Source organism: Eschrichtius robustus, chromosome 10 (genome assembly GCF_028021215.1).
Source record: "Eschrichtius robustus isolate mEscRob2 chromosome 10, mEscRob2.pri, whole genome shotgun sequence".
In the NCBI taxonomy this organism is placed as follows: domain Eukaryota; kingdom Metazoa; phylum Chordata; class Mammalia; order Artiodactyla; family Eschrichtiidae; genus Eschrichtius; species Eschrichtius robustus.
In genome coordinates, this window is record NC_090833.1 from 16,159,564 (window position 1) to 16,175,562 (window position 15,999).

Below are 15,999 nucleotides of genomic sequence, written 5' to 3' on the forward strand. Positions count from 1 at the left end.
CACTTGTCCACCTCCCACTCACTCACAGTCAGTTTTCTCTTATATCTCCTAGTCTCTAGTCGAGACTCAGCCAAACTTCGTTTCCTCAAGAAGCTGTACTCAGGACAGTGCAGGCTCTCTGTGTGAAACTAATGGTCTCTTAGCTCCTGTATTTCCCCTTTGTGTCACTTACTACAATTATAATTAAGATAACAACAATTATGGAATTAGGTGCTTAGATTACTGTTAAATTCTGTAGTACAATGTCGACTCTGTGAGGATAGGGTACTAGCCTTGTGTTCAGCATCCCCAGAGTTTAGTAGGATGTCAGGAGCTCCATAAACGTTTTTTGAACAGATAGCAAACAGAAGTGAAGCATGTTTGCAGGAAAAGCCTCTGTGTTGCTTTCCTTTGGTCTTCGTTTGCAAATTTGTATAAATTAGTAGAACAGCAGGAATCCTCTCTGATCCACAAAATCTAGGCAGAATTGTTAGGAGCCCCTAATTCCAAGGGCCTTGGATGTCTGAATGCACTTATTCCTGAAAATTTTTCCTGTACATTTGTAGAAGATTTCCACCCCCCCTCCTTGGGAATGTTGGCCTTCAATCTCTGCTTTTAGACTTGCTACTCTCCTCTAAAAATTTAGATGTAAGACTCACTCCTCTCTTTCACTTTATAAATATGTGGATGTATCTAAACCATTTCTGAACATGGACAGTATTGCTGAATATTTCAAGGGGTGGGAGGAGTCAGAAAAAGTGTTGACATCACAGTAGTATAAACAACTTTTAAAGTCTCCAGCCACCACCTTAGAAGCCCCCTAACACCACGCAGGTCTCTCCCCACTAAGAGTTCCCCCCGCTACTACGTGTATGTTCTCAGCTCTTTCCTTCATCTTCTCTCAGCCCCCCATTATTCTTTTTTTCCCTAAACACTCTTTTCTTCTCATCCATGTCTCCTGTTTGATCTCAGGAGTTACAAAGAAACTGCTCTCCCATTATTCAACAGACAAAGTTTCCCCTCTTTTAACATCTTGCCATATTGCAAAAATGAATCTGATTCTTTCTGAATTGTATTTTGGGTTATTTCTCCAAACAAAGATAACTTCCTTCCCAAGAAGAATCTCATTGTCAGACAGTAAGATGGTGTTTATTGTTTTCATCTTACTGTTATCCCCTCTTTAAAGAATTTAATTTGTGTCATATTTTCTTCCCAAATGGTGTATACTGTAGAAATTTGAGTGAATTCTTCCAAATGAAAAACAACGTAATAATGGAATTACGTATAACACTTAAAAGCAATAGCTAGGGAGACATATAAATCTGGGTTAAAATCTCCTTGAATCAACAACCTGTGGGACTGCAGGTAAGTTATTTAAACTCTCTAATATTCCGTTTTCCTATCTGTGAAATAAGAATAATAATGCTTTTGGATTTTTTAGTTACATGAAATAGTAAATCACTTCATTGTTTAAGCCATTATGAAATGCTTTGTTTTTTGCTCACCATCAAAAGCTTGATAAATAACCCACTGTTATTACCTCATGTATTGATACATGGCTTTTCCTATTTTAGTACCATCCCCTCAGTTCACTTAATCTATGTTTCTATATTTGCTATAGTACCAGAGCTTGGAACTCGACAATTCCTCAGCAAATAATACTACTGATGTCAAGAAAATAAAATTTATTATTATTTTACTTGTTAAATATTCAAAAAATACTATGTTAGCACAGAAGTTGTGATTTTATACTTATCTTTTGGTGTATCATTTTAAATAAAGAAAAAAATTAATATATGTGTTATGTTTAAATATAAATATTTATATATTTTAAAATTTATATTTATAGTAAATATTTATTAAAAATAAATAAAAACATAAGTACATAAAATGGTTTTCTTCCTCCTTGACTATCTATGATTATAATATAAAATCACATACACACGCATGCATATAAACTTGCTTCTTCCTCCTTGCCTATCCAAATGACTATTCCTGTTTTACTATTCTGACCACACTGATATATGTTTTTCTTTGGGAAGCCCCCCTCTCCTGTTGCATAACAACCAGATAAGATGTAGGATTGACTTTAGCCCTAATCTGTTGCAAACTAACTCAATGTGTAGCATTCTCCTGACATGATGTTGGTTCAAAACAGGCCAGTTAGAGGTAAAATAGGAAAATTCACCTGAGGTGGAAACCCACCTGGTCTATTCCCTTGATATGAATAAGGAAGCAAGAAGCCCTAATTGCTGATGGTAGCCGCCTTGCAACCATATGGAAAACCAGTCTGGCACTAGGAAGAATGCCAGGTCAAGAAAACCACAAAGAAATAAAGATTAAATCCTTGACCAAACTGTTCCTGAGCCCATATATTTCTGGCTTTTTCAATTACGTGAAATAATCAATCCCTCTTTATCTTTGAACCTAATCACAAGTGGTTATAGTAACAACCTACCAAAAGCAAGCTAAATAATACACTCATTACTTTTGTGATAATATACTTTCCATTCAATGTTACTATTTTATGTTTCTATATTTGTAACAATATCTTTCTTTATCTGATAAGACTAGACTACTGTTACTGCTATTCTTTTATTGAACATTGGACCTTCCACCTAATTACATTTCCAAATAAATATAAAATTATTTAATTAAATTTCAAAGATAAGGATGGTTTAGATTTTGACTTGAATTAAATAAAAATCAAGGTTAATAGACAATTTTCCAATATTTTCTCATCCTGTTCAGGAACATAGTGTATCCAACCATTTAATCAAATCTTCTTTTAAATTCTCCCTAATATGAGTTTATAGATTTATTTATGACTACATATTACCCATTCAACTTATGCCTCTGTCTTTCACATTTTATTGCTATTAGTAAAGGATGTTTAAGTATATTTTTTCCCAAATGGTAAGTTAGTATACTAATATTCTTCCTGGCAGTTTACAGTAGTTTCCAGAAAGCACAGTATCTTGGAAGCAGACCACCTGGATCAAATCATGGGTCAGCCACTAAATACCTTTATGTCCTTGGGCAATACTTACCCCTGTGTGCACTGGAACCCTCATCTGTGAAATGGGACACTCTTATGGGTATGTCGTGAAAGTTAAACGAGTTAATTCATGGAAATCACTTCGGATTATATCTGATACACAGGAAGCTCTCTAAAAATCTTAGCTATCATCATCTGTTGTCATTCTTGTTATTGTTGATAGTATCGACATTATTACTTTTAATTGGTTTTTGAAACCTGAACTTGGATTGATATTTCTCTCTCTCCCTCTCTCCCGCCATATATATAGTTACCAAAGGGGAAACATGGTGGGGAGGGATAAATTAGGAGCTTGGGATTAACATACACAGACTACTATATATAAAATAGATAACTAATAAGGATCTACTGTATAGCACAGGGAACTTGACTCAATATTCTATAATAACCTATATGGGTAAAGGATCTGAAAAAGAATGAATACATGTATATGTATAATTGAATCACTTTGCTGTACACCTGAAACTAGTACATTATAAATCAACTATACTTCAATAAAATTAAAAAAAAGAATTCAATATGTATCTTTTAAATTTGTGTTTATATAACTTACACATATACATACACACACAAATATAATTTGTAGGGTTTGTTTTTCCTGGCAATTTATTTTTCTAACCTTCTAATTTTTGTCCAGATTGATAGCCACATTCTTTTTAACTGCTGCATAATACTCCGTGGCAGCTTCATCATAATCCACAGCAGTATATGACAATGTATTTAATAATATCCCTATAATTGGATATGTAGAGATTTTAGTTTTTCACTATTACAAATAGTGCTGTAGTGAACACCCTTGTATATATCACTTGTTGGCATATGTAAATGACTCAATAGGAGAAAAATATAGAGGTTAACTGATGGAACAACGGATATGTACATTTTTATTTGACAATTTCTGATAAATTGCTCTCTGAAAATGTTCTAATACTTATATTCCTATTTTTAAAGCCATGTTTTTTTAAAAAAAGCTCTGTTTGACTTTATTAATTGCATTTGGCCGTGCATTGATACATGCTTGTACATTTTCTTGTTCTCCCTATTTCTATGGTTTATTATATCAGTGTATTCTCCTGAATTGAACCATTAGTGTATTCCTATCCAGAAATACTATGCATTTTGAAAGATAAAAAAATTAGCACTTCCCTGTTGGTGCAGAGGCTAAAATCTGCCTGCCAGTGCAGGGGACACAGGTTCGAGCCCTGGTCCAGGAAGATCCCACATGCTGTGGAGCAACTAAGCCCGTGCACAACTACTGAGCCTGCATGCCACAACTACTGAAGCTCGCGTGCCTAGAGTCCGTGCTCCGCAACAAGAGAAGCCACTGCAATGAGCAGCCCTCGCACCACAACAACGGGTAGCCCCCTCTCGCCACAACTAGAGAAAGCCCATGCACAGCAACGAAAACCCAACAAAGCCAAAAATAAATAAATAAATAAATTTATTTTAAAAAAAAATTATAGGTAAAAAGGAAATATTAATGAAAACATAATAAACGGAAGTTCTTTTTAAAATTCCAATGAAATAACTGTTTGAAAAACATAGAATTGTATGCTATCAAATTATACTAATAACTTATGGAAATGTGGGAAAGGAAAAAGGCAAAACCAAAATATTTTAAAAAGTCATTAATGAATATATGTCATTATTATGTTTATGTGGTATAAAAAATGTTTATTGACTATTTTAAGATAATGATGAATAATTCCAAAATGGAATGTTTACCCTCTAAATCTGAATCATCAAATATAAACAAATAAATAAAAATCTATACAGCCAAAGGCAAATAAGAAAATAAACAAAAATTGAATGCATTTTTAACTCAGTTAAAAAGATGATGGCTGACATATTGTTACAATACTCTACAAAGCTGTCCTAAGTTCACTCATCAAAGCTGTAATAGATATGATTGAATAGAAAAATCAGTAGCTTCTTACCAGGAATTTGTCTGATCCAAAGCAATGGAAATGATAACAATAGACATATAGGCAAATAAACTCTTACAAAATGAAAACAAGTATGGTGAAAGCATACACTCAAAATTGATAAAATATGATATAAAGATGGTCACTGTACTGTGAAAACAGGGACACTTGGTGACAATTATGTAGTATTGATAATCTTATAAGAATGAAATAAAATATCATAATACATAAAGCAAACCTGCTCAAAATATATGGGGAATGCCAGAAATGTAATTAGTTATCAGATTCAGCTCATTGTTATAACCGAGTGTCAGTTATAGTAGGAAAAAATGCTTAGAGAAGTTATTCTTATGGGGCGGGTGGGACGTATCATGATCCTCAAAAGATTATTTTCCAAATTAAATAGTCTTTTGCCTCATTCCAGGCATCCTTATAGCTCATTTCTCTTCTTTGTTTTAAATGTCACATCCAAAAAGTGATGTGATTACCATCACAGCCTCGCTTATTAAGGGAAGTATGTCAATTTCCTCAGGTTCACAGAATGGGAGAACAGCTGAAAAACACAGAAGTTGTTTGTTTATTTTTAAAATGTGATTATATATATATCCCTTTAAAGGGAACACATGTTCTTTTTCTATAAATAGAGCTTATATAAATAAAATTTAAAATTTACCAGCTAAATTGCAGAAAAGAAAATTTGTGTTCTCCAGATCCTAAGGACGATTCTTAAAAACTAGAAATTAATATAAAACAAATACAGAAGACGAATAATTGAAAAAAGTTTGAAAAATTAACCCCTAACAAATCGGTAGAAGATGAAATGTAGGGTACGATAGATGAAGTTTGTGAAATAAAATGTGAAAAGTTGTTTAAAGTGTTGCTTAAATGTTTACAGTCATTAAAAACAGATTATACATGCAAAGAGCAAAATTCGTTTTTTACTTCAAATATATAAAATGAAATAAATATTTCATAATATTTCAAAAATGGGGGATTTTTATTAAATATGACAGAAATAGATAGAAAGTCTTTCACTAAATATCTGTGACAAGGGCCCAGGATGCCAAAACGTTTTATGTAAATGAATGAGAACACTTCAAAGATTATTTTTCTCAGGCAAACCTGCAAGTGTCCACTTAGTTGTCTAGATTTGTTATTTCAAACTTTGGGCTATTTTTGATGTTTAAGAAAATCATAGACACGTATTGGCTTAAGCAATTCAGAAACATAGGGAATCAATTAAATTTTGTAAGAAATGGACATAGGGGGAAATGCGCAGTTCAAATTCTGGTTCTTACACTTTGCTTTTTTGGCCAAAGTTTGACATTTTGCTGCTGTTGTATCACATTGACTTTTTTTTTTTTCCATTTAAGATTTTTTTTTTAACATCTTTATTGGAGCATAATTGCTTTACAATGGTGTGTTAGCTTCTGCTGTTTAACAAAGTGAATCAGCTATATGTATACATATATCCCCATATCCCCTCCCTCTTGGGTCTGTCTCCCTCCCACCCTCCCTATCCCACCCCTCTAGGTGGTCACAAAGCACCGAGCTGATCTCCCTGTGCTATGTGGCTGCTTCCCACTAGCTATCTATTTTACATTTGGTAGTGTATATATGTCCATGCCACTCTCTCACTTTGTCCCAGCTTACCCTTCCCCCTCCCTGTGTCCTCAAGCGCATTCTCTATATCTGCGTCTTTATTCCTGTACATTGACTTTTTTGAACCCTCTTTTTATCTTCTGTAAAAGAGGGAGTAGGGACACAGAAATCTGTGTATTTTACTATATCTCATGCTTTAATTGTTATTTTCAGATCTCAAAAGCACTGAAGAAAAAATGGTCTGTGGGGCATGGGGTGAAAAATGCAGATTGAATAAATGTATTTATCTCTGTTTTCTCTTTAAACTTTATAATAAAGGGATTTTAAAAAGTGATAAACCCAGAAGGACAGCAAATTTTTATAGCCTTAACGTTGCATGAATAGTATTTAACATATTATTTTTTTTTAAAGCAGAGAAAGGTGAAATCTAAGTGCCTGCAAAGAATGGTGGCAACAGGGGACAAGGGAAGTGGATCAATGCTGCAGAACTGGAAAAAGGCTCAGAAATTAGAAACATCCAGTTTTTCGGAAGGCAGTAGTAAACTCTGGGCTAAAATGAGAAGGACGGGATGAAAGTATGAATAAAAACAGTTAGCTCCCAAATTCTTCCTCTTTGCAAATATAGCTAGGAAACTACCACCAACCCCCACCCTGGAAGATGGAAAATAGGTTTACCAATTCAAAGGCCCTAAAGAAGCACATGACTGTGATTCTTAGCACAGCAGAGACAAAGGTGAAAAGAATTGGATTAAGTACCAATCTATATAAATAACCATGAGACCCCACAGTATCTTTCTCCAACACAACTCAGGATAATCAGTAGCCAGAAACACTCCCCAAATTGGAGATTGAATTCCTACATAGAGAAACTGATCCAACTTACAAACACACACATATATATATTTTAAAGAAAAATAATATTATTTTCAACTCCTTGAAAATATAAGAAATACATTGGTGAGAAAGTGAAAATTTGTTACAAATGAGGTGCTATTCAAATATGCCTTGAAATACACTGCTTTTTGTCAAACAAACCATTATGATAGGTATCCATGGAAAACACCGTGCTTTAGAACTCAGGGCTTCAAGCAAGCAGAGTAAAATAGGCTTGAGATTCAGACTGAACAGAATCCTGATTTCTGAAAATGTGTATGCATGTCTGTGTCTGTGCACTGTGAGTGAAAGAGAGAGGCACCAGAGAGAAAGAAACTCAGATGTTCTAAGGGTCTCATGAAATTCTAAATGACAAAAACCTTTTCCTTCCCTTTACCTACTTTCAGTTAAGACACAGAGGCAATTCTGTTGCAAAGTAAGACACTAGTTCCATCAATGCAGAAGAAAAGTCTCTTTTGCTCCTCACTTTCTGGAACGTTTTAGGCTCCTCAAACGTCCTAAAAGCTTACTCACTTCTAGCTGTACGTTCAAAGAACAGCTCTTTCCTCCACCTGGTACACCCTTTCTCCTCTTCCTTACCCCATTCCACTTTATCTGGTTCACCCACTCACCTTTCCAGATATCATGTTTAATATTGCTCCTCTAACTAGATCTTTTCCATAAGGAGATGCACCTTTTCCATTAGTCTTTTCAAAAGCACCCTATGTTATTTTTGCTTATATGGTTTACCATGTGTATTACATTGTTCTCCTCACAGACATACAATAAAAGACATATTTTGAATAGTGCAAAGGAAGTGTGTTTACTCTATACAAAGATAATAGTGATCACCAACCATTAAATTTTCATTCATTCATCTATTCATTCATTCAGTCAATAAAATATTTATTGAGCACCCATTCTGTACCAAGCACTTAGATAGTTCTGGGATACAACAGTGAACAAGGCAAGCAGCATCCCTCCCTTCAGGGAACTTGCATTATTATAACTGCAAAACCTAAAGAACAAAATTAAAGTATATTTCACACATGGTCATTTAGTTGAGCTGCAAGTAGATATTATCTGATAGAAAAATGTTAAGTTTCCTGAAGATGAAGCAAAGCTGATATAGGTGCAAAGTTTTCTTTACATTGAATCAACTGCTCACTTGCTACTGAGTGGATTTCTGTAAGAGGAGCTGAAACTTGAAATGCGCCTGAAAAAGACTGGCTAGGAAATCCTCCTAGAACATCTTCCTTTCCATCTTGTTGGGGGTGTGGGAGGAGTTCTGCCTGCATCACTGCTGATTAATCCATGTCTCAGCTTTCAGCTGCTTCATACTGAGCTCACTATAACTTTAAATATTGATAACCAAGCTCATATATCACAGAGCTGAGAGAATGACAGTTCCAGTGCATAATGGCTAAAGCTTTCTACAATAATCAGATATTCAATAATTCATGAACATATATCTCCCCAAATCAAGTTGGAAGCTATTTTGTGTAATATATTATTTAAAATTCAATATTATAATGCACACAACTTCTCCTCAGCCAGAGGAGGACCATTTCAAAATGTGATTATGTGTGGACTCTATTTAAAAGTGACAATTCTGCTTTTCATTTGTTTAACAGCTTAAGCAGAAGAGCTCAGCTGGAACTAAGTCATCTGACAATGAAACCCGGGTGGCCACAAGCAACTTTGAAACAGTGACATTAGGACCTTAAAAATGCACACGCAAATGGATAGGACAGACATGTATATTTGGGGAAAAATTTTTGTTCAGGTCCTACATCAACTCACTCCAAAATAGTCCCCTCCAAATTAACTGTAATTTGTCATCATTATAAGATAAATTGTGAACCCTTAAGTCTGAGAGTCAAGACACCTTCACCTCACCCCCGTGTTGTGAGCAGTCTCATTGCTTTCAAAGCCATCATTTAGTATATTTTCTGCAAGTAGATTTGGGGAAACTTGCCCCATAAGCACATAGTCAGATACTGGTTTCATATTGTTTCCTTCTTGGAAGCACCCTTCCATTTCTCCTCTGCCTACGTGAAATCTTCTTTCAAGAAATAGATCACACTGAGTGAAGCCTTTCCTGACTTTTCAAGCCATGTGTGGATCACCCTTTCTCAGAACATCATATTATTATTCCTGTATGTTATTCCACTAGTTACCATTTATTAAGCTGTACATGTTCAGAACAGGCCTCCCCAAGATGTGCTACTTTGGCATGTGAATTTTTCTTGAGCTAAAGACAGCGGAGACCCTTTGGGCTCAAGAGAAATTGCCGCCCCTCCCTTAGCTACCTGGAGGAATTTAAATTGGAGCTTTTTCCCGGAAAAAGTTATTACCAGGGAAAAATTTCACCTAAATGGCCCCATCTATATGGTAGGGCAAACATCTAATTACCCAACGTCTTCTCTTCTTATCATCCTGTGAATGATCCTTCTGGCCTTGGAAGCCCAGGCCCCTGTCCCATCCCTTAGCTGAGGATGGCATATATACCTCATGTTATCTTTCTGCCTTTGAACCTCTCATATATGTGGGGTTCTCATGCATATGCAATTTAATTTGATTTTCTCCTGTTAACATGTCTCATGTCAATTTAATTCTTAGTCTAGCCAGAGGAACCTCGAAGGACAGAGGAGAATTTTCTTCTTCCTCAACAAAGCACTGATCTTATGTCAGGCCTGTGTCAAATTTCATGAACTGTTTTCGTTTGACACCAGGTCACCACTGCTACCCCACTGTGACAGCTGAGGAAACTGAGTCTCAGCAGTGTTCACTGAGTTTTTCAAGGATACAAATCAGGAAGTACTAGAGGCAGAAGGTTGTCTGTCTGGTTTAGCATTTCCCTGGTCCCTAGTCAGGGCTCCATATCTGCTGACTGATTAAATACATAAGCAAAGCCCTTAACATTCGATTGTGTAAATCTAGTGTTGTCTTCTAACCTTGCAGGCAACGAGGTTGGAAGAGACCAGCATTGCGAACTTAAGTGAAAAGAGAGTGCTTGTATAAGAGTAAAGCATGGTGTTTTAGAACAAGTCCTGAATGATCTCGGGCCCTGCCAATATCTGGACTCAGACAATTTGCAATAGGATGACCTTGAACAAAGTTATTAACTTTTCTGGTTCTCAGTGTCTTCATCTATAGTAACTTCATTCTAGTCTACAATAGGAAAACTTCCATAAAGTAGTATAGAATTATATGTTAAAATGTAGGCTCTACAGCATGCAGACCTAGGTCTAGATGTCAACTCTGACCTGCAGGACATGAGGCAAGTTACTTACTGTCTCTATGCCTCCAGTTCCTCACAGGGAAAATTTGCGTGGTAGCACCTCCCTAATGGCCTAGGATTTATACACGGTTTCCTAAATGCAAATCCTGTAGAACAATGCCTACTACATAAAAAGTTCTAAATAGATGTTGGGTCTCATTGTTAAATATGTGTAAGTGGCATAGCACCCCACACATGGTAGATCCTCAGAGAATGTTTCTTTTCTTCTTTCTCACCACGTTGTGTGTGAACTCAGTTTGCCTCATTTATTAAATTAGAATAATAGAACTGACCTTTCCCCAAATAAGCAGAGCTAACTGACATTTTAATAATATTTTCAACTTTAAGATGCCAATAACATGCATGTGATCCAGAATTTGTAGGCTGGAAAAAGTAAACATCATCCTCAGTAAAAGAATGTTAGAATAGGAGGTACAGACTCAAAGCTATATAGTAAATCAGAGAAGAAAATAAACACCTCTTGGATCAGGTGACTAAAAAAGGAATCTACAGGGATCTTAGATTTGAACTGGGTTCTAATAGATGTATAAGACTATGAATGATGGAAAGGATAGAAAATTATGAAAAATAAGCCTACTTCACAAAGATTTCTCCCATAACTTCTCCAAATACTGATTGGTTTAGATAAGTTGATTATATGTTGCAATATTTTCTGGCTTTAGACAGAGTAACTAACATAGAGGAATAGCTTAATTTATATATACATCATCATCGTATGTTCCTTTATTGGTTGTCTATTATGATCTAAGTATTGTGCCTTTATTATTCTTAATTATTTTATATATTTAGTGTTAAGCATGATCTTCTCCATTCAGAGATTAGGAACATGAGATTCAGCAAAGTCAGGTCACTTGACCAGAGTCCCCTCACTGGGGTGGAGCTCAGTTGTGAACCCAGCTCACCATCATATCTCATGGCCTCCCTCTCTATGTTTTTGACTATATCATTTTAAATGATCATGAGTTTAATGGATTAAAAATATTATTAAACATGCTTGTCACCATAAGACTCCATTAGCATAATGAAAATATGCAAATCATTAATTTTAAACCATCTAAACAACAGCAGCCACATTTTTTCTCCTGCCAGGGAATATTGGCTTAATGAGATTGCACTGGCCCAGTAGTACAGATGCTTAAGCCAAGAAAGGAGAAAGAATGAAAAGAAGCATACAAGGTAAAAAAGGATGCTGCTGGCACCACTCTGCGAACTTAGAAGGGTATAGACAACAATACCAAAGGAAACCAAGCAATTTCAGCCCTAAATGTAGGCACTATTTTAAATCACCCATTCAGACCCAACCCATATGAGGTGATTCACAGGTCACAGAGTTATTTTTTTCCACTAGTCCGGCACAAAGTATAAAATTTTAAATAATATATTTCCTTCCTTCCATCACTCCTTCACCCCTCCCTTCCTCCTCCAGTTATTTCTTAAGCACTCAACCTGTACCAAAAACTGTATTATGTCTTTGAACCATATAATGATCCACAAGAAAGACATGAACGTTGCCTTCATTGAACTTGTAGTCTCTACTATGTACTAGGGGAGACAGGCAGTTAAAGAAGAAGTTACAACACATGTGATATTACATGTTGCTCACGAAAAAGCACTTAAATATTATTTGAAAGTAAGTTGAACCTGAAGGGTAAATAGGAGATAGCCAGATAAAGGAAATACACTATGTGTATATATCTGGGTGTGAGTGGGATGTGGGACTGTATGGATATATTCTCCAGATAGAAAAAACAACATGTGAAAAGGCTTCAAAATGAAAGAGGAAGTAGGAGAGAAAAGTTCCAAGGTAAGTTTTAAAATGTGTAGTAAGCCTGAGCATGGCATGCTTAGTATGGGTCAGGCAGGTTCAAGTCCAAAAATGAGGCTAAAGACGTAAGCAGGATTCAGAGGAGGCCAAAGTAAGTCGACTCTACCTCATTCAAGGGGCAATAAGAGCCTGGGGAAGGGCTGGAGAAAGAGGGATGGGACCATACTTGTTATGAAGACTACCCATGTTCTTACACATGGAGGAGTTTAGAGGATCTACTGCAGAGCAGGATTGGATTAGATGGAAGGTCTCTGGTGAGATATAAAGGGTACATTATACTAGTTCAAAGACGTCTCCCTGAGAAGATTAGGGAACTTTAACTTGGAAAAGTAGAAATCTCAAGGGGTCTCAAAGGCTCTCTTTCAATATCTGTGATGCTGTCTCTGGCTAAGAGATGGGGGTATTTCTGCTGGACCCAAGAAGCACAATAAGGACCACTGGAGAGAATCAAAGGAAAGATTACTCTAACAAGACACTTTCTGCTGAGTGAAGCAATGGGTTCCTTTAGGTCTTTTTTTAACAGTTGAGTTATTTATTTATTTTTTATAAAGTTATTTATTTATTTATTTTTGGCTGCATTGGGTCTTTGTTGCTGCGCGCTGGCTTTCTCTAGTTGCGGCGAGTGGGGGCTACTCTTTGTTGCGGTGCGCAGGCTTCTCATTGCGGTGGCTTCTCTTGTTGCGGAGCATGGGCTCTAGGCGTGTGGGCTTCAGTAGTGTGGCACGTGGGCTCAGTAGTTGTGGCACACGGGCTTAGTTGCTCCGTGGCATGTGGGATCTTCCCGGACCAGGGCTCAAACCCGTGTCCCCTGCACTGGCAGGCAGATTCTTAACCACCGCGCCACCAGGGAAGTCCGGGTTCCTTTAGGTCTTTATCTGGCTCTTCTAGTGGCCACTCTGACTCTTTGCCTTGACTTTCTAATTGTGTCCCTTTGGCCCATGTATCTATCCCTTTACCAATATCACACTTTCTCAATTAATATAGCGAAAGCTTAATTATTAAAATAATATAAATCTAAAAATCAGATACTATAAGTCTACCAATTATTTTAAAAAATAACTATTCTACATCCATTGCTTATCTATACTAAAGTAGATTCAATTTGCCAATTTCTACTGAAAATATGTCTGCAATTTACATTAAGTTTGGATTGAATCTAATTGAAATACCAATTTCAAGAAGATCTTAACAATATTTATCAGTCTAATTCATGAACACAGCATGTTTCTCCATTAGCTTAGACTTTTAAAAATTCTGTTCATTAATATATTATTGTCTTGCCTTGTTTACAGTCTTGGGGGTGTGTTAGCCAGGGCTCAACCAGAGAAAGAAAGCTAGTTGGAGATAATATAGTATTTAGAGATTCACTGCAAGCAGTTAGCTTACATAATTGTGGGGCTCGTTAGGAAAGTCTAAAATCTGTAGGGCAGGCCATTTGGAAGGTCCAAGCTATGAGGAAGGGCACCTTCCTTGGAACCTTGTGAATGAGCTGAAGCTGCTGTCCATAGGTGGATTTTTCCTTCTTCAGAGAAGCATCAGTTCTGTTCTTAAGGCTTTTCGAGTGACTGAATAAAATCCACCTACATTATCTACAATCTGCAATCTAAATTGACAGTCTAGAAACTTGGAGCCCTCGGTGTCAGAAAAGTGAACTGTATCTGTAACCTAAATAACCTAAGAGAAGATTGTCACTAAGGGGACTTCCCTGGTGGCACAGTGGTTAAGAATCTGCCGGCCAGTGCAGGAGACACAGGTTCGAGCCCTGGTCTGGGAAGATCCCACATGCCATGGAGTAACTAAGCCCGTACACCACAACTACTGAGACTGCGCTCTAGAGCCCACGAACCACAACTACTGAGCCCACGTGCCACAGCTACTGAAGCCCGTGTGCCTAGAGCCCATTCTCTGCAACAAAGAGAAGCCACCGCAATGAGAAGCCCGCGCATCACAATGAAGAGTAGCCCCCACTGACCACAACTAGAGAAAGCCTGCGCTCAGCAATGAAGACCCAACACAGCCAAAAATAAAAAAATAAAATAAATCAATTAATTAAAAAATTAAAGATTGTTACTAAATAACATTTCTATCAGCAAAAATCAGATTAAAGGTGATGTCTGTATATTGCTGTACACTCCCATCTTTCAGTGACTTCAAGACAGGAGTTCATCAAATTGAGGGAGATAATGTAAAACATAATCACAGAATCTAGTAAATAATGGAAGATCACACAGAGGATTAAGATATATGAACATAAGGACAACTTGGTTGTGGAAACATAAACATGCAACTCACTGGAAAACATAGATTGGACGTCTACGTTATAGTTACTGGGTTCCCCGGCCACTTTCTGTATTTTATTGCCAAAGAAACCAAAGGATGGAACGCAAAAGATAATATAGTGGACCTTGAACAACAGGATTTTGAACTATGTGGGTCCACTTACAACAGGATTCTTTTTTAAATAAATGCATACTACAGTACTTCATGATCTGCAGTTGAATCCACAGATACAGAACCATGGTTACAAAGGGTTTATGGTAAAGTTATATGTGGATTTTCCACCTAACTCTTTGTTGTTCAAGGATCAACTGTAATGGTCCTACACCTAAATCAAATTCTGAGGTTTTAAACTTGTACCTGGGTGAAGAAAGGGGCAACAAACCTTTATCAGTTGTTATCAACAACAACAATTGATAATGTCAATTATCCAAGGACATACTCTCCAATTTTATTTTCATGCAGGACAACAAGGAATATCAGAAAGGAAGCATTATCCAGAAGGTAAAGCCACAGGCCATGGAAGACACTGGACAATTTAGTGCTTCTCACAGTGCAAAACAAGGGTCCAAAAAAGAAATTTACTTCACTGCCAGCGGAGAGCATATTTGCAATTCCTGACAATTATTATTTCATTAGTGCTACAGAATAATGACTGCTGTATGTTTTACATTTTTACATTTTCATAGTTTAGCTTTTATTTTTTGGCTTAAATCTAGTACTAGTACCCTGTTCCTACTCCTTTACTGTATATTGGATATGACAGGGAATAGGAACATGGTATGGTAGATATTGTGTACTTATTAATAAGTTTAGAAACTTTCAGGAGTCACCAAAATAGGATGTAAAGGGATCATGGACTTTGGGATGGTATAACTTACATAATCTCTCCCATAGGCAGACAGTGGTTGTGTAGAGTATACACAGACGCCTGAGTGGCTAGAGGAGTGGGTTGTGGCTTAGAATATAAATGTTCTCTGAGAATACATTCAATTTTCTTACTGTTCATAGTAGACTTCCTCTCCTTGCCATGGTTTAGCTGGGTGTATGACTGTCCTTCAAGAAATTTTATTCCCTAAACTCATTTATAGGTAAATATCACCATGTGACTAATTAGTTTAGACTAACAGGATGCTACTGGAAGTGACTGGTACAA